The sequence below is a fragment of the Balaenoptera physalus genome (genome assembly GCF_965194825.1).
Source record: "Balaenoptera physalus genome assembly, contig: HAP1_SCAFFOLD_137, whole genome shotgun sequence".
Taxonomy (NCBI): Eukaryota; Metazoa; Chordata; class Mammalia; order Artiodactyla; family Balaenopteridae; genus Balaenoptera; species Balaenoptera physalus.
In genome coordinates, this window is record NW_028126430.1 from 892,188 (window position 1) to 911,069 (window position 18,882).

General features: G+C 48.3%; 1 long non-coding RNA gene across 1 annotated transcript in view; it reads right to left on the reverse strand.

The window, feature by feature from the left end:
* LOC309653474 overlaps nucleotides 1-18,882 on the reverse strand; it is a 373,024-nt gene that overhangs the window by 186,560 nt on the left and 167,582 nt on the right. The gene's annotated exons all lie outside the window — the stretch shown is intronic.

The window sequence follows — 18,882 nt, forward strand, 5'->3', positions numbered from 1 at the left end:
ATTACCCCACTAATCACAATGATCCATGGTGATTGTCATCACAATGCTCCATGACCCTTTTTATCACAATGATCCAGGTCGTTGTAATCACAATGTTCCATGACCCCTTTCACCACAAAGCTCCAAGATCCCTGTCATCACAATGCCCCATGACTCCTATCATCACAATGCTCCATGGCACTTGTCATCACAATGCTCCATGACCCCTCTCATCACAATGCTCCATAGCGCTTTTCATCACAATCCTCCATGACCACTTTCATCACAATGATCCATGACCATTTTCATCACAATGCTCCATGACCGCTTTCATCACAATGCCCCATGAACTCTGTCATCACAATGCTCCATGGCCCTTGTCATCACAAATCTCCATGACCCCTGTCATCACAATTGTCCATGGCCCTTGTCATCAAAATGCTCCATGCACTTGTCATCACAATTCTCCATGATACCTGTCATCACAATTCTCCATGACCCCTGTCATCACAATGCTCCATAGCGCTTTTCATCACAATCCTCCATGACCACTTTCATCACAATTCTCCATGGCCATTTTCATCACAATTCTCCATGAAATCTGTCATCACAATGCCCCAAGAACTCTGTCACCACAATTCTCCATGGCCCTTGTCATCACAATGCTCCATGCACTTGTCATCACAATTCTCCATGACCCTTGTCATCACAGTGCTCCATGGCGCTTGTCATCACAATGATCCAGAGCCTTAGTTCCTGAGTTGGGAGTAGTATCATTGCCTCAGTTAGGGAAAAGGTCAGTGACTGAGTTGGGAGTAGTGTGAGGGCCTTTGTTAGGGACACTGTCAGTGCCTGAGTTAGGTGTAGTGTCAGGGTTTTAGTTACGTACACTGTCAGTGCCTGAGTTGGGAATAGTGTCAGGGCCTTAGTTATGGACTGTGTCATTGCCTGTGTTAGGAGTAGTCTCAGGGCCTTAGTTAGGAGTAGCATCAGTGCCTTCGTTAGGTATTGTATCAGCGCCTCAGTTAGGAATAGATTCAGGGCCTCATTTTGGGACAGTGTCAGTGCCTGAGTTAGGAGTTTTATCGGCCTTAGTTAGGGACCTTTCCAGGGCCTGAGTTAGGAGTAATGTCAGGGCCTTCCTTAGGTATTGCATCAGTGCCTGAGTTAGGAATAGTGTCAAGGCCTTAGTTAGGGACATTGCCAGGGCATGATTAAGGAGTAGTGTTAGGGTGTGAGTTATGAACAGTGTCAGGGCCTTAGTTAGTGACAGTGTCAGTTCCTGAGTTAGGAGTAGAGTCAGGGCCTAAGTTAGGGACAGTGCCAGTGCTGAGTTCGTAGTAGTATCAGCGCCTTAGTTAGAGACAGTGTCAGGGCCTGAGTTAGGAGTAGTGTCAGAGGCTTTGTTAGGGACAGTGTCAGTGCCTGAGTTAAGAGTAGCATCACAGCTTTAGTTAGGGCCAGTGTCAGGGCCTTAGTTAAGACCAGTGTCAGGGCCTATGATAGGAATCAGATCAGGGCCTGTGTTACGAGTAGTGTCAGGGCCTTAGTTAAGGACAGTGTCAGGGCCTGAGTCCTGACTTATTCCTAACTTTCCTCACTAAGGATTTTTGACACTACTGCTAATTCAGGTGCTGATAATATCCCTTACTAAGGCCCTGACCCTTTCCCTGGCTAAGGCCCTGAACTTCTCCTAAGTCAGGCCCTGATACTGTCCCTAACAATGGCCCTGACACTGCACCTAACTTAGGCCCCGAAATGATACCTAACAAAGGCTCTTTTGCTAGTCCAAACTAAAGCCCTAAAATTGGTCTTAAATAAGGCCTTGACACTAATCCTAACTCAGGCCGTAACACTGTCCCTAGCTAAGGCCCTGCCAGTACGCCTAACTCAGGCCCTCATACGATTCCTAACAATGGCTCTGATGCTAGTCCAAACTAAGGCCCTGAAATTGGTCCTAAATAAGGCCTTGACACGAATCGTAACTCAGGCCCTAGCACTGTCCCTAACTAGGTCTCTGACAGTACACCTAACTCAGACCCTGACACTGTCCCTAAGCAAGGCCCTGACACTACTCCTAACTCAGTCCCTTACACTGTACCTAACAAAGTCACTGATGCTAGGCCTAACTCAGGCCCTGAAACTGTCTGTAACTAAGGCCCTGCTGCCATCAGTATGTAAAGTCCTGACATTATCCTGAGCTAATATCCTGACCTATGTCTTTCCAAGGTCCTGAAACTGTCCCAAAGTAAGCCCTGACGCTGTCCGTAAGTGAAGACCTGAGGCTGTCCCTAACTCAGGCCCTGAAGCTTTCCTTAACTGAAGCCTTGAAGCTGTGACTAACTCAGGCCCTGATCATGTATTTCACGAAGACCTTAGTGCTGATCCAGCAAAGACGCTGATGCAGCTCCAAAGTCATGCCCTGACAGTGGGCCCAGCAAAGGGCCTGACGCTAGGCCCCACTCAGGCCCTGTCGCTCTCCCGAAGTCAGGCCCTGACACTGTCACTAACTAAGGCCCTGACTCTACTCCTAACTCAGTCCCGTACATTGTACCTAAAAAAGGCTCTGATGCTAGTCGTAACTCAGGGCATGACACTGTCTCTAACTAAGGGCTGCTGCCATCCATATCTAAAGTCCTGACATTATCCGGAACTAATATCCTGACCCACGTCTTACCAAGGTCCTGAAACTGTCCCAAAGTAAGCCCTGACGCTGTCCCTAAGTGAGGCCCTGCAGCTTTCCCTAACTAACTCAGGCCTTGATGCTGTGACTAACTCAGACCCCGATCATGTCTTTCACTAAGACCCTAAGGCTGATCCAACAGAAGCCCTGAGGCTGCTCCTAAGTCATGCCCTGACAGTGTCCCCAGCTAAGGGTCTGATGCTAGGCCTCACTCAGACCCTATCGCTCTCCCTAAGTCAGGCTCTGATGCTGTCCCTACCTGAAGCCCTAACCCTGGTTCTGAATAAGGCCCTGAGAGTCTCCGTAACAAAGGTCTTCACACTATCCTTACGTCATTTCCTGACACTATCCCTACATGTTAAACTGACACTCTCACTAGCTAATGTCCTGCCTCTTATGCTAACTGAAGCCCTTAGGTTGTGCCTGCCTCAGGCACTGAATTTAGTCCCAAGACCGTGAAACTGTCCCGAACTAACGCCTAGATACTCGTCCTACATCTGGCCCTGACACTGTCCCTAACTAAGGCCCTAACACTATTGCTAACTGAGGACCTGACACTGGACCTATCAGGGGCCCGCTACTCCTAACTAACGCCTTGACACTGTCCCTTACTTAGGCCCTGCTACCATCAATATCTAAAGTCCTGACATTATCCTGAGCTAATATCGTAACTCATCTCTTACCAAGGTCCTGAAACTCTCCCTAAGGAAGCCCTGATGCTCTCCCTAAGTGAGGCCTTGAGGCTGTCCCTCACAGAGGCCCTGATAATATCTTTAACATAGCCCCTGAGGCTGATCCTACCGTGCCTCTTATGTTGCTCCTAAGTCATGCCCTGACACTGTCCCTAGCTAAGGCCCTGACGCTAGGCCTCACTCAGGCCCTGTTGCTCTTCCTAAGTTAGGCTCTGACGCTGTCCCTACCCGAAGCCCTGACACTTACTTGTCCTTAATTAGGCCCTGCTGCTCTAAGTAACTAACGTCTTGACACTATCCCTAGGTCATTTCCTGACACTATCCCTAGATCTTAACCTAACCTTCTCTTTAGCTAATGTCGAGATTAGCTAAAGAGATTCTTTAGAACGAGATTCTTTCATCTTCTGAATATGGTTTTCTTCAAAACATAATTTTTATAGTGTTACTAACTTTAAACAAAATGTACTCAACTGCTGTGGAATATTCCTTCATAGGGGCGTGCATGGTTCACTTCTGCATCTGCTTGTGGTGGTGTTCAAGTTGCTTTCAGCTGTAGATCCTCTTATGCTACCTAAGTCTGTGATTCTGTCCCTATATGAGGCCCTGAATTTAGGTCCGAGGCCGTGAACCTGTCCCTAACTGAGGCCGGGAGGCTCGTCCTAACGCAGGTCCTGACACTGTCCCTAACTAAGGCCCTGACACTACACCTAACTCAGTCACTGACACTGTACCTAACAAAGGCTCTGATACTAGTCCTAACTTAGGCCTGACACTGCCTCTAACTAAGGCCCTGCTGCCGTCAATATCTGAACACCTGACATTATCCTGAGCTAATATCCTGACCCATGTCTTACCAAGGTCCTGAAACTTTCCCAAAGTAAGCCCTGACGCTGTCCCTAAGTGAGACCTTGAGGCTGTCCCTAACAGAGGCCCTGATAATATCTTTAATGAAGACCCTAATGCTGATCCTACAGAGGCCTTTCTGCTGCTCCTAAGTCATGCCCTGATACTGTCCCTTACTCAGGCCCCAAAGATAGGCCTCACTTAGGCCCTGTTGCTGTACCTTAGTTAGGCTCTGACGCTGTCCGTACATCAAGCCCTGGCACTGGTCCTAATTAAGGCCCTCACGCTGCTGCTAACTAAGGCCCTGATGCTCTCAATGACTAAGGTCTTTTCGTTATCCCTTGGTCATTTCCTTTCACTATCTCTGGCCTGGAACCTGACTCTGTCCCGAGATAATCTCCTGCATCTTATGCTGACTGAAACCCTAATGCTCTCCCTAACTAAGGCCCTGACTACTCCTAACTAAGGCCATGACACTGTCTCTAACAAAGGCCCAGAATCTGTCCCTAATATAGGCCCTGCTGCCAGCAATAACTAAAATCCTGACACTCTCCTGAGATAATATCCTGACCCATTTCTAACCAAGGTCTTGACACTCTCCCTAAGAAAGCCCTGTCGCTGTCTTTAAGTGAAGACCTGAGGCTGTCCGTAACTCAGGCCCTGAAGCTTTCCCTAACTGAGGCCTTGAGGCTGTGACTAACTAGGGCTCTGGTCATCTTTAACTAAGAGCCTAAAGCTGATCCAACAAAGGCACTGATGCTGCTCCTAAGTCACTCCCTGACAGGGTCCCCAGCTAAGGGCCTGACATTAGGCCTCACTCAGACCCAGTCGCTCTCCCTAAGTCAGGCCCTGATACTGTTCCTACCTGAAGCCCTAACACTGGTTCTGAATAAGGCCCTGATTCTCAGTAACAAAGGTCTTCACACTATCCTTAGGTCATTTCCTGACACGATTCCTAGCCTTCACCCTAACCCTGTCCCGAGCTAATATCCTACCTCTTATGCTAACTAAAGACCTTATGCTGTGCTTACCTCAGGCACTGGATTTAGTCCCAAGACCGCTAGACTGTCCCTCACTAGGCTCCATGCCCTTATCGTCACAATGTTCCGTGACCACTGTCATCACAATGCTCCACGCCCTTTTCATCACAATGCCTCATGACCCCTGTCATCACAATGCTCCATGACCCCTTCCGTCACAATGCTCCGTGTCCCCTTTCATCAAAATGCACCATGACCATTGTCATCACAATGCTCCATGACCCCTGGCATCCCAAAGCTCCATGACCACTCTCATCGCAAAGCTTCATGACCCGTGTCATCGCAATGCTACATACCATTGTCATCACAATGCTCAATACACCATGTCATCACATTGGCCCATGACCCTTGTCTCACAATGTTCCATGCTCTTGTGATCACAATGCTCCATGCCCCCTGTCATCACAATGCTCCATGACCCCGGTCATCACAATGCTCCATTACCCTTGTCAACACAAGGCTCCAGGTCCCCTGTCATTCACAAAGCCAAATGACACCTGTCATCACAATGCTTCATGGCCCTTGTCCTCACAATGCCCCATGACCCCTGTCATCAAATTGCTCCAGGTCCCCGTTCATCACAGTGCTCTAAATTACCCCTGTAATCACAGTGCTCCATAACCCTTTTCCTCACAATGCTCCATGCCCCTTTTCATCACAATGAGCTATGAAAACTTTCATCAGAATGCTCCATTACCCCTCTCTCATGTCCCCTTTCATCACAATGCATCACAATTACCCCTGTAATCACAGTGCTGCATAACCCCTATCATCACAGTGCTCCATGCCCCCTGTCATCACAATGCTCCATGACCCCTTTCATCACAATGCTCCATTAATCCTTTCATCGCACTGCTCTATGACTTTTGTCATCACAATGTTCCATGCGACAATTCATCACAAAGCTCCATGACGCTTGTCATCCCAATGCTCCATGGCGCTTTGCATCACAATGCTCCATGACCACATTCAGCACAGTGGTCCATGAGACTTTTCATCACAATATTCCATGGCTCTTGCCATCACAATGCCCCATGGCGCTTGTCATCACAATGCTCCATGACCCCTTTTCATCACAATGCCCCATGGCCCCTTTCATCACAATGTTCCCAGACATCTTTCATCACAATGCTCCATGACCACTTTCATCACAATGTTCCATGCCCCCTTTCATTTCAATGTTCCATGCTCCCTGTCATCACAAGGCTCCATGCCCTTATCATCACAATGCTCCATGACACCTGTCTTCGCAATGTTCCACGCACTTATCATCACAATACTCCTTGACCCTTGTCTGAAATGCTACATGGCGGTGACATCACAATGTTCCATGCACCCTGTCATTACAAGGCTCCATGACACTTGTCATCACAATGTTCCATGGCCCCTATCATTCAAAATGCCATATGACCACTTTCATCACAATGCTCCAAGGCCCTTGTCATCACAATGCCCCATGAAACCTGTCATCACAATGCTCCAGGCCCCCTGTCATCACAATGCTCCCTGGTGCATGTCATCACAAAGATCCATGACCACTTTCAGCACAATGCTCCATGACCCCTTTCATCAAAATTCTCCATGACCATTGTCATCACAATGCTCCATGAGCCCTGTCATTACAATGCTCCCTGACCCCTGTCATCACCATGATCCATGGCCCTTGGCATCACAGTGCTCCTTCGCTCTTGTCGTAAAAATGCTCCATGATCCCTGTAATCACAATGATCCATGACCCCTTTCATGACAATGCTCCATTACCCCACTAATCACAATGATCCATGGTGATTGTCATCACAATGCTCCATGACCCTTTTTATCACAATGATCCAGGTCGTTGTAATCACAATGTTCCATGACCCCTTTCACCACAAAGCTCCAAGATCCCTGTCATCACAATGCCCCATGACTCCTATCATCACAATGCTCCATGGCACTTGTCATCACAATGCTCCATGACCCCTCTCATCACAATGCTCCATAGCGCTTTTCATCACAATCCTCCATGACCACTTTCATCACAATGATCCATGACCATTTTCATCACAATGCTCCATGACCGCTTTCATCACAATGCCCCATGAACTCTGTCATCACAATGCTCCATGGCCCTTGTCATCACAAATCTCCATGACCCCTGTCATCACAATTGTCCATGGCCCTTGTCATCAAAATGCTCCATGCACTTGTCATCACAATTCTCCATGATACCTGTCATCACAATTCTCCATGACCCCTGTCATCACAATGCTCCATAGCGCTTTTCATCACAATCCTCCATGACCACTTTCATCACAATTCTCCATGGCCATTTTCATCACAATTCTCCATGAAATCTGTCATCACAATGCCCCAAGAACTCTGTCACCACAATTCTCCATGGCCCTTGTCATCACAATGCTCCATGCACTTGTCATCACAATTCTCCATGACCCTTGTCATCACAGTGCTCCATGGCGCTTGTCATCACAATGATCCAGAGCCTTAGTTCCTGAGTTGGGAGTAGTATCATTGCCTCAGTTAGGGAAAAGGTCAGTGACTGAGTTGGGAGTAGTGTGAGGGCCTTTGTTAGGGACACTGTCAGTGCCTGAGTTAGGTGTAGTGTCAGGGTTTTAGTTACGTACACTGTCAGTGCCTGAGTTGGGAATAGTGTCAGGGCCTTAGTTATGGACTGTGTCATTGCCTGTGTTAGGAGTAGTCTCAGGGCCTTAGTTAGGAGTAGCATCAGTGCCTTCGTTAGGTATTGTATCAGCGCCTCAGTTAGGAATAGATTCAGGGCCTCATTTTGGGACAGTGTCAGTGCCTGAGTTAGGAGTTTTATCGGCCTTAGTTAGGGACCTTTCCAGGGCCTGAGTTAGGAGTAATGTCAGGGCCTTCCTTAGGTATTGCATCAGTGCCTGAGTTAGGAATAGTGTCAAGGCCTTAGTTAGGGACATTGCCAGGGCATGATTAAGGAGTAGTGTTAGGGTGTGAGTTATGAACAGTGTCAGGGCCTTAGTTAGTGACAGTGTCAGTTCCTGAGTTAGGAGTAGAGTCAGGGCCTAAGTTAGGGACAGTGCCAGTGCTGAGTTCGTAGTAGTATCAGCGCCTTAGTTAGAGACAGTGTCAGGGCCTGAGTTAGGAGTAGTGTCAGAGGCTTTGTTAGGGACAGTGTCAGTGCCTGAGTTAAGAGTAGCATCACAGCTTTAGTTAGGGCCAGTGTCAGGGCCTTAGTTAAGACCAGTGTCAGGGCCTATGATAGGAATCAGATCAGGGCCTGTGTTACGAGTAGTGTCAGGGCCTTAGTTAAGGACAGTGTCAGGGCCTGAGTCCTGACTTATTCCTAACTTTCCTCACTAAGGATTTTTGACACTACTGCTAATTCAGGTGCTGATAATATCCCTTACTAAGGCCCTGACCCTTTCCCTGGCTAAGGCCCTGAACTTCTCCTAAGTCAGGCCCTGATACTGTCCCTAACAATGGCCCTGACACTGCACCTAACTTAGGCCCCGAAATGATACCTAACAAAGGCTCTTTTGCTAGTCCAAACTAAAGCCCTAAAATTGGTCTTAAATAAGGCCTTGACACTAATCCTAACTCAGGCCGTAACACTGTCCCTAGCTAAGGCCCTGCCAGTACGCCTAACTCAGGCCCTCATACGATTCCTAACAATGGCTCTGATGCTAGTCCAAACTAAGGCCCTGAAATTGGTCCTAAATAAGGCCTTGACACGAATCGTAACTCAGGCCCTAGCACTGTCCCTAACTAGGTCTCTGACAGTACACCTAACTCAGACCCTGACACTGTCCCTAAGCAAGGCCCTGACACTACTCCTAACTCAGTCCCTTACACTGTACCTAACAAAGTCACTGATGCTAGGCCTAACTCAGGCCCTGAAACTGTCTGTAACTAAGGCCCTGCTGCCATCAGTATGTAAAGTCCTGACATTATCCTGAGCTAATATCCTGACCTATGTCTTTCCAAGGTCCTGAAACTGTCCCAAAGTAAGCCCTGACGCTGTCCGTAAGTGAAGACCTGAGGCTGTCCCTAACTCAGGCCCTGAAGCTTTCCTTAACTGAAGCCTTGAAGCTGTGACTAACTCAGGCCCTGATCATGTATTTCACGAAGACCTTAGTGCTGATCCAGCAAAGACGCTGATGCAGCTCCAAAGTCATGCCCTGACAGTGGGCCCAGCAAAGGGCCTGACGCTAGGCCCCACTCAGGCCCTGTCGCTCTCCCGAAGTCAGGCCCTGACACTGTCACTAACTAAGGCCCTGACTCTACTCCTAACTCAGTCCCGTACATTGTACCTAAAAAAGGCTCTGATGCTAGTCGTAACTCAGGGCATGACACTGTCTCTAACTAAGGGCTGCTGCCATCCATATCTAAAGTCCTGACATTATCCGGAACTAATATCCTGACCCACGTCTTACCAAGGTCCTGAAACTGTCCCAAAGTAAGCCCTGACGCTGTCCCTAAGTGAGGCCCTGCAGCTTTCCCTAACTAACTCAGGCCTTGATGCTGTGACTAACTCAGACCCCGATCATGTCTTTCACTAAGACCCTAAGGCTGATCCAACAGAAGCCCTGAGGCTGCTCCTAAGTCATGCCCTGACAGTGTCCCCAGCTAAGGGTCTGATGCTAGGCCTCACTCAGACCCTATCGCTCTCCCTAAGTCAGGCTCTGATGCTGTCCCTACCTGAAGCCCTAACCCTGGTTCTGAATAAGGCCCTGAGAGTCTCCGTAACAAAGGTCTTCACACTATCCTTACGTCATTTCCTGACACTATCCCTACATGTTAAACTGACACTCTCACTAGCTAATGTCCTGCCTCTTATGCTAACTGAAGCCCTTAGGTTGTGCCTGCCTCAGGCACTGAATTTAGTCCCAAGACCGTGAAACTGTCCCGAACTAACGCCTAGATACTCGTCCTACATCTGGCCCTGACACTGTCCCTAACTAAGGCCCTAACACTATTGCTAACTGAGGACCTGACACTGGACCTATCAGGGGCCCGCTACTCCTAACTAACGCCTTGACACTGTCCCTTACTTAGGCCCTGCTACCATCAATATCTAAAGTCCTGACATTATCCTGAGCTAATATCGTAACTCATCTCTTACCAAGGTCCTGAAACTCTCCCTAAGGAAGCCCTGATGCTCTCCCTAAGTGAGGCCTTGAGGCTGTCCCTCACAGAGGCCCTGATAATATCTTTAACATAGCCCCTGAGGCTGATCCTACCGTGCCTCTTATGTTGCTCCTAAGTCATGCCCTGACACTGTCCCTAGCTAAGGCCCTGACGCTAGGCCTCACTCAGGCCCTGTTGCTCTTCCTAAGTTAGGCTCTGACGCTGTCCCTACCCGAAGCCCTGACACTTACTTGTCCTTAATTAGGCCCTGCTGCTCTAAGTAACTAACGTCTTGACACTATCCCTAGGTCATTTCCTGACACTATCCCTAGATCTTAACCTAACCTTCTCTTTAGCTAATGTCGAGATTAGCTAAAGAGATTCTTTAGAACGAGATTCTTTCATCTTCTGAATATGGTTTTCTTCAAAACATAATTTTTATAGTGTTACTAACTTTAAACAAAATGTACTCAACTGCTGTGGAATATTCCTTCATAGGGGCGTGCATGGTTCACTTCTGCATCTGCTTGTGGTGGTGTTCAAGTTGCTTTCAGCTGTAGATCCTCTTATGCTACCTAAGTCTGTGATTCTGTCCCTATATGAGGCCCTGAATTTAGGTCCGAGGCCGTGAACCTGTCCCTAACTGAGGCCGGGAGGCTCGTCCTAACGCAGGTCCTGACACTGTCCCTAACTAAGGCCCTGACACTACACCTAACTCAGTCACTGACACTGTACCTAACAAAGGCTCTGATACTAGTCCTAACTTAGGCCTGACACTGCCTCTAACTAAGGCCCTGCTGCCGTCAATATCTGAACACCTGACATTATCCTGAGCTAATATCCTGACCCATGTCTTACCAAGGTCCTGAAACTTTCCCAAAGTAAGCCCTGACGCTGTCCCTAAGTGAGACCTTGAGGCTGTCCCTAACAGAGGCCCTGATAATATCTTTAATGAAGACCCTAATGCTGATCCTACAGAGGCCTTTCTGCTGCTCCTAAGTCATGCCCTGATACTGTCCCTTACTCAGGCCCCAAAGATAGGCCTCACTTAGGCCCTGTTGCTGTACCTTAGTTAGGCTCTGACGCTGTCCGTACATCAAGCCCTGGCACTGGTCCTAATTAAGGCCCTCACGCTGCTGCTAACTAAGGCCCTGATGCTCTCAATGACTAAGGTCTTTTCGTTATCCCTTGGTCATTTCCTTTCACTATCTCTGGCCTGGAACCTGACTCTGTCCCGAGATAATCTCCTGCATCTTATGCTGACTGAAACCCTAATGCTCTCCCTAACTAAGGCCCTGACTACTCCTAACTAAGGCCATGACACTGTCTCTAACAAAGGCCCAGAATCTGTCCCTAATATAGGCCCTGCTGCCAGCAATAACTAAAATCCTGACACTCTCCTGAGATAATATCCTGACCCATTTCTAACCAAGGTCTTGACACTCTCCCTAAGAAAGCCCTGTCGCTGTCTTTAAGTGAAGACCTGAGGCTGTCCGTAACTCAGGCCCTGAAGCTTTCCCTAACTGAGGCCTTGAGGCTGTGACTAACTAGGGCTCTGGTCATCTTTAACTAAGAGCCTAAAGCTGATCCAACAAAGGCACTGATGCTGCTCCTAAGTCACTCCCTGACAGGGTCCCCAGCTAAGGGCCTGACATTAGGCCTCACTCAGACCCAGTCGCTCTCCCTAAGTCAGGCCCTGATACTGTTCCTACCTGAAGCCCTAACACTGGTTCTGAATAAGGCCCTGATTCTCAGTAACAAAGGTCTTCACACTATCCTTAGGTCATTTCCTGACACGATTCCTAGCCTTCACCCTAACCCTGTCCCGAGCTAATATCCTACCTCTTATGCTAACTAAAGACCTTATGCTGTGCTTACCTCAGGCACTGGATTTAGTCCCAAGACCGCTAGACTGTCCCTCACTAGGCTCCATGCCCTTATCGTCACAATGTTCCGTGACCACTGTCATCACAATGCTCCACGCCCTTTTCATCACAATGCCTCATGACCCCTGTCATCACAATGCTCCATGACCCCTTCCGTCACAATGCTCCGTGTCCCCTTTCATCAAAATGCACCATGACCATTGTCATCACAATGCTCCATGACCCCTGGCATCCCAAAGCTCCATGACCACTCTCATCGCAAAGCTTCATGACCCGTGTCATCGCAATGCTACATACCATTGTCATCACAATGCTCAATACACCATGTCATCACATTGGCCCATGACCCTTGTCTCACAATGTTCCATGCTCTTGTGATCACAATGCTCCATGCCCCCTGTCATCACAATGCTCCATGACCCCGGTCATCACAATGCTCCATTACCCTTGTCAACACAAGGCTCCAGGTCCCCTGTCATTCACAAAGCCAAATGACACCTGTCATCACAATGCTTCATGGCCCTTGTCCTCACAATGCCCCATGACCCCTGTCATCAAATTGCTCCAGGTCCCCGTTCATCACAGTGCTCTAAATTACCCCTGTAATCACAGTGCTCCATAACCCTTTTCCTCACAATGCTCCATGCCCCTTTTCATCACAATGAGCTATGAAAACTTTCATCAGAATGCTCCATTACCCCTCTCTCATGTCCCCTTTCATCACAATGCATCACAATTACCCCTGTAATCACAGTGCTGCATAACCCCTATCATCACAGTGCTCCATGCCCCCTGTCATCACAATGCTCCATGACCCCTTTCATCACAATGCTCCATTAATCCTTTCATCGCACTGCTCTATGACTTTTGTCATCACAATGTTCCATGCGACAATTCATCACAAAGCTCCATGACGCTTGTCATCCCAATGCTCCATGGCGCTTTGCATCACAATGCTCCATGACCACATTCAGCACAGTGGTCCATGAGACTTTTCATCACAATATTCCATGGCTCTTGCCATCACAATGCCCCATGGCGCTTGTCATCACAATGCTCCATGACCCCTTTTCATCACAATGCCCCATGGCCCCTTTCATCACAATGTTCCCAGACATCTTTCATCACAATGCTCCATGACCACTTTCATCACAATGTTCCATGCCCCCTTTCATTTCAATGTTCCATGCTCCCTGTCATCACAAGGCTCCATGCCCTTATCATCACAATGCTCCATGACACCTGTCTTCGCAATGTTCCACGCACTTATCATCACAATACTCCTTGACCCTTGTCTGAAATGCTACATGGCGGTGACATCACAATGTTCCATGCACCCTGTCATTACAAGGCTCCATGACACTTGTCATCACAATGTTCCATGGCCCCTATCATTCAAAATGCCATATGACCACTTTCATCACAATGTTCCAAGGCCCTTGTCATCACAATGCCCCATGAAACCTGTCATCACAATGCTCCAGGCCCCCTGTCATCACAATGCTCCCTGGTGCATGTCATCACAAAGATCCATGACCACTTTCAGCACAATGCTCCATGACCCCTTTCATCAAAATTCTCCATGACCATTGTCATCACAATGCTCCATGAGCCCTGTCATTACAATGCTCCCTGACCCCTGTCATCACCATGATCCATGGCCCTTGGCATCACAGTGCTCCTTCGCTCTTGTCGTAAAAATGCTCCATGATCCCTGTAATCACAATGATCCATGACCCCTTTCATGACAATGCTCCATTACCCCACTAATCACAATGATCCATGGTGATTGTCATCACAATGCTCCATGACCCTTTTTATCACAATGATCCAGGTCGTTGTAATCACAATGTTCCATGACCCCTTTCACCACAAAGCTCCAAGATCCCTGTCATCACAATGCCCCATGACTCCTATCATCACAATGCTCCATGGCACTTGTCATCACAATGCTCCATGACCCCTCTCATCACAATGCTCCATAGCGCTTTTCATCACAATCCTCCATGACCACTTTCATCACAATGATCCATGACCATTTTCATCACAATGCTCCATGACCGCTTTCATCACAATGCCCCATGAACTCTGTCATCACAATGCTCCATGGCCCTTGTCATCACAAATCTCCATGACCCCTGTCATCACAATTGTCCATGGCCCTTGTCATCTAAATGCTCCATGCACTTGTCATCACAATTCTCCATGATACCTGTCATCACAATTCTCCATGACCCCTGTCATCACAATGCTCCATAGCGCTTTTCATCACAATCCTCCATGACCACTTTCATCACAATTCTCCATGGCCATTTTCATCACAATTCTCCATGAAATCTGTCATCACAATGCCCCAAGAACTCTGTCACCACAATTCTCCATGGCCCTTGTCATCACAATGCTCCATGCACTTGTCATCACAATTCTCCATGACCCTTGTCATCACAGTGCTCCATGGCGCTTGTCATCACAATGATCCAGAGCCTTAGTTCCTGAGTTGGGAGTAGTATCATTGCCTCAGTTAGGGAAAAGGTCAGTGACTGAGTTGGGAGTAGTGTGAGGGCCCTTGTTAGGGACACTGTCAGTGCCTGAGTTAGGTGTAGTGTCAGGGTTTTAGTTACGTACACTGTCAGTGCCTGAGTTGGGAATAGTGTCAGGGCCTTAGTTATGGACTGTGTCATTGCCTGTGTTAGGAGTAGTCTCAGGGCCTTAGTTAGGAGTAGCATCAGTGCCTTCGTTAGGTATTGTATCAGCGCCTCAGTTAGGAATAGATTCAGGGCCTCATTTTGGGACAGTGTCAGTGCCTGAGTTAGGAGTTTTATCGGCCTTAGTTAGGGACCTTTCCAGGGCCTGAGTTAGGAGTAATGTCAGGGCCTTCCTTAGGTATTGTATCAGTGCCTGAGTTAGGAATAGTGTCAAGGCCTTAGTTAGGGACATTGCCAGGGCATGATTAAGGAGTAGTGTTAGGGTGTGAGTTATGAACAGTGTCAGGGCCTTAGTTAGTGACAGTGTCAGTTCCTGAGTTAGGAGTAGAGTCAGGGCCTAAGTTAGGGACAGTGCCAGTGCTGAGTTCGTAGTAGTATCAGCGCCTTAGTTAGAGACAGTGTCAGGGCCTGAGTTAGGAGTAGTGTCAGAGGCTTTGTTAGGGACAGTGTCAGTGCCTGAGTTAAGAGTAGCATCACAGCTTTAGTTAGGGCCAGTGTCAGGGCCTTAGTTAAGACCAGTGTCAGGGCCTATGATAGGAATCAGATCAGGGCCTGTGTTACGAGTAGTGTCAGGGCCTTAGTTAAGGACAGTGTCAGGGCCTGAGTCCTGACTTATTCCTAACTTTCCTCACTAAGGATTTTTGACACTACTGCTAATTCAGGTGCTGATAATATCCCTTACTAAGGCCCTGACCATTTCCCTGGCTAAGGCCCTGAACTTCTCCTAAGTCAGGCCCTGATACTGTCCCTAACAATGGCCCTGACACTGCACCTAACTTAGGCCCCGAAATGATACCTAACAAAGGCTCTTTTGCTAGTCCAAACTAAAGCCCTAAAATTGGTCTTAAATAAGGCCTTGACACTAATCCTAACTCAGGCCGTAACACTGTCCCTAGCTAAGGCCCTGCCAGTACGCCTAACTCAGGCCCTCATACGATTCCTAACAATGGCTCTGATGCTAGTCCAAACTAAGGCCCTGAAATTGGTCCTAAATAAGGCCTTGACACGAATCGTAACTCAGGCCCTAGCACTGTCCCTAACTAGGTCTCTGACAGTACACCTAACTCAGACCCTGACACTGTCCCTAAGCAAGGCCCTGACACTACTCCTAACTCAGTCCCTTACACTGTACCTAACAAAGTCACTGATGCTAGGCCTAACTCAGGCCCTGAAACTGTCTGTAACTAAGGCCCTGCTGCCATCAGTATGTAAAGTCCTGACATTATCCTGAGCTAATATCCTGACCTATGTCTTTCCAAGGTCCTGAAACTGTCCCAAAGTAAGCCCTGACGCTGTCCGTAAGTGAAGACCTGAGGCTGTCCCTAACTCAGGCCCTGAAGCTTTCCTTAACTGAAGCCTTGAAGCTGTGACTAACTCAGGCCCTGATCATGTATTTCACGAAGACCTTAGTGCTGATCCAGCAAAGACGCTGATGCAGCTCCAAAGTCATGCCCTGACAGTGGGCCCAGCAAAGGGCCTGACGCTAGGCCCCACTCAGGCCCTGTCGCTCTCCCGAAGTCAGGCCCTGACACTGTCACTAACTAAGGCCCTGACTCTACTCCTAACTCAGTCCCGTACATTGTACCTAAAAAAGGCTCTGATGCTAGTCGTAACTCAGGGCATGACACTGTCTCTAACTAAGGGCTGCTGCCATCCATATCTAAAGTCCTGACATTATCCGGAACTAATATCCTGACCCACGTCTTACCAAGGTCCTGAAACTGTCCCAAAGTAAGCCCTGACGCTGTCCCTAAGTGAGGCCCTGCAGCTTTCCCTAACTAACTCAGGCCTTGATGCTGTGACTAACTCAGACCCCGATCATGTCTTTCACTAAGACCCTAAGGCTGATCCAACAGAAGCCCTGAGGCTGCTCCTAAGTCATGCCCTGACAGTGTCCCCAGCTAAGGGTCTGATGCTAGGCCTCACTCAGACCCTATCGCTCTCCCTAAGTCAGGCTCTGATGCTGTCCCTACCTGAAGCCCTAACCCTGGTTCTGAATAAGGCCCTGAGAGTCTCCGTAACAAAGGTCTTCACACTATCCTTACGTCATTTCCTGACACTATCCCTACATGTTAAACTGACACTCTCACTAGCTAATGTCCTACCTCTTATGCTAACTGAAGCCCTTAGGTTGTGCCTGCCTCAGGCACTGAATTTAGTCCCAAGACCGTGAAACTGTCCCGAACTAACGCCTAGATACTCGTCCTACATCTGGCCCTGACACTGTCCCTAACTAAGGCCCTAACACTATTGCTAACTGAGGACCTGACACTGGACCTATCAGGGGCCCGCTACTCCTAACTAACGCCTTGACACTGTCCCTTACTTAGGCCCTGCTACCATCAATATCTAAAGTCCTGACATTATCCTGAGCTAATATCGTAACTCATCTCTTACCAAGGTCCTGAAACTCTCCCTAAGGAAGCCCTGATGCTCTCCCTAAGTGAGGCCTTGAGGCTGTCCCTCACAGAGGCCCTGATAATATCTTTAACATAGCCCCTGAGGCTGATCCTACCGTGCCTCTTATGTTGCTCCTAAGTCATGCCCTGACACTGTCCCTAGCTAAGGCCCTGACGCTAGGCCTCACTCAGGCCCTGTTGCTCTTCCTAAGTTAGGCTCTGACGCTGTCCCTACCCGAAGCCCTGACACTTACTTGTCCTTAATTAGGCCCTGCTGCTCTAAGTAACTAACGTCTTGACACTATCCCTAGGTCATTTCCTGACACTATCCCTAGATCTTAACCTAACCTTCTCTTTAGCTAATGTCGAGATTAGCTAAAGAGATTCTTTAGAACGAGATTCTTTCATCTTCTGAATATGGTTTTCTTCAAAACATAATTTTTATAGTGTTACTAACTTTAAACAAAATGTACTCAACTGCTGTGGAATATTCCTTCATAGGGGCGTGCATGGTTCACTTCTGCATCTGCTTGTGGTGGTGTTCAAGTTGCTTTCAGCTGTAGATCCTCTTATGCTACCTAAGTCTGTGATTCTGTCCCTATATGAGGCCCTGAATTTAGGTCCGAGGCCGTGAACCTGTCCCTAACTGAGGCCGGGAGGCTCGTCCTAACGCAGGTCCTGACACTGTCCCTAACTAAGGCCCTGACACTACACCTAACTCAGTCACTGACACTGTACCTAACAAAGGCTCTGATACTAGTCCTAACTTAGGCCTGACACTGCCTCTAACTAAGGCCCTGCTGCCGTCAATCTCTGAACACCTGACATTATCCTGAGCTAATATCCTGACCCATGTCTTACCAAGGTCCTGAAACTTTCCCAAAGTAAGCCCTGACGCTGTCCCTAAGTGAGACCTTGAGGCTGTCCCTAACAGAGGCCCTGATAATATCTTTAATGAAGACCCTAATGCTGATCCTACAGAGGCCTTTCTGCTGCTCCTAAGTCATGCCCTGATACTGTCCCTTACTCAGGCCCCAAAGATAGGCCTCACTTAGGCCCTGTTGCTGTACCTTAGTTAGGCTCTGACGCTGTCCGTACATCAAGCCCTGGCTCTGGTCCTAATTAAGGCCCTCACGCTGCTGCTAACTAAGGCCCTGATGCTCTCAATGACTAAGGTCTTTTCGTTATCCCTTGGTCATTTCCTTTCACTGTCTCTGGCCTGGAACCTGACTCTGTCCCGAGATAATCTCCTGCATCTTATGCTGACTGAAACCCTAATGCTCTCCCTAACTAAGGCCCTGACTACTCCTAACTAAGGCCATGACACTGTCTCTAACAAAGGCCCAGAATCTGTCCCTAATATAGGCCCTGCTGCCAGCAATAACTAAAATCCTGACACTCTCCTGAGATAATATCCTGACCCATTTCTAACCAAGGTCTTGACACTCTCCCTAAGAAAGCCCTGTCGCTGTCTTTAAGTGAAGACCTGAGGCTGTCCGTAACTCAGGCCCTGAAGCTTTCCCTAACTGAGGCCTTGAGGCTGTGACTA